Raw genomic sequence first — 1,022 nt, 5'->3', positions numbered from 1 at the left:
CTGACAGTTATATTAGACCTGTTGCAATCACTGAATTGCAGAACATGGACATAAAACCAGGTCTCCTAAGCTTTTTAATACTCCTGCTCTGCATAAAAAGGTAATATCACATCACCACATTATAGCATTTACCCTGTAGGTTAACAAGCTGAAGTTGTACATTTATTTTAAATGGTCTATGGTAGGCCCACGAGAGTAAAAATGTTCACTTTTGGTAAATTAAAGTGTTGTACACACACACACACACACACACACACAGGTCTAACTGAGGGCTGGATCCCAATATTTGTCACAATGAAGAAAAGACAGCAGTGTCTTTAATTATCTGTAGGGGGAACTCTGGACACTTAGACTGTTATCCTTTGTGTTGTCCTCCCATCAATTAAAAATCAACACTTTTGTTGACGCTTTTTGTCAACGTTTTAAACTTTTTCTTACATTTCTTTGCCCTTTTTTCAACACTTTTTTCAATGTTTGTCACTTTTTTTGATTAACACTATGTAACACTAAATTTTGTGTTATTAACTAACTTATTAACTTTAGTTTTATAGTTATTTTTTATAATTTATGGTCAATAAACCTCATTTATTTGAAATCACACCTAATGTTTGAGTTAGAAAAGCAGAAAATAGGAATTATTTAGATTAAAATTACTGACTTTTACTCAATACTATTTAGAAACCACTTCAATTTGTTTTTTTCATATACTATAAAATTGAATAAGACGCCCCAAAATTAATGAAAGTAGAGGTTTGTACTTGCCAAAGAGTGTTGTGAGGAATCAATCATGTTATTTTGGGTAATTAAAAAGAACATTGAAATAGGAAAACGGGTCAATTTGACAGTAATTATGTCACAGTAAACGTTAAATTAACATAATTGCATTCCATACTGCTAAACAGGTGTACTGACATTTGTCAAATCTATTTCAGTGCTGAGATGATCAAGTTTTGTACTTTTCTTACTGCATTTATAATGTTTCTCTTTATTTTCAGTAGAAATCTCTAACTACCCCCCCCCCC

At 32.0% G+C, this 1,022-nt stretch overlaps 1 gene segment (V, D, J or C); it reads left to right on the top strand.

Annotated features, from left to right (window-relative positions):
• Window positions 1-1,022, top strand: part of LOC117935534 — a 3,820-nt gene that overhangs the window by 788 nt on the left and 2,010 nt on the right.

This window comes from Etheostoma cragini, chromosome 20 (genome assembly GCF_013103735.1).
Source record: "Etheostoma cragini isolate CJK2018 chromosome 20, CSU_Ecrag_1.0, whole genome shotgun sequence".
Lineage (NCBI taxonomy): Eukaryota > Metazoa > Chordata > Actinopteri > Perciformes > Percidae > Etheostoma > Etheostoma cragini.
The sequence above is the reverse complement of the archived record's forward strand: the minus strand, read 5'-3'. Positions and strand labels throughout refer to the sequence as shown.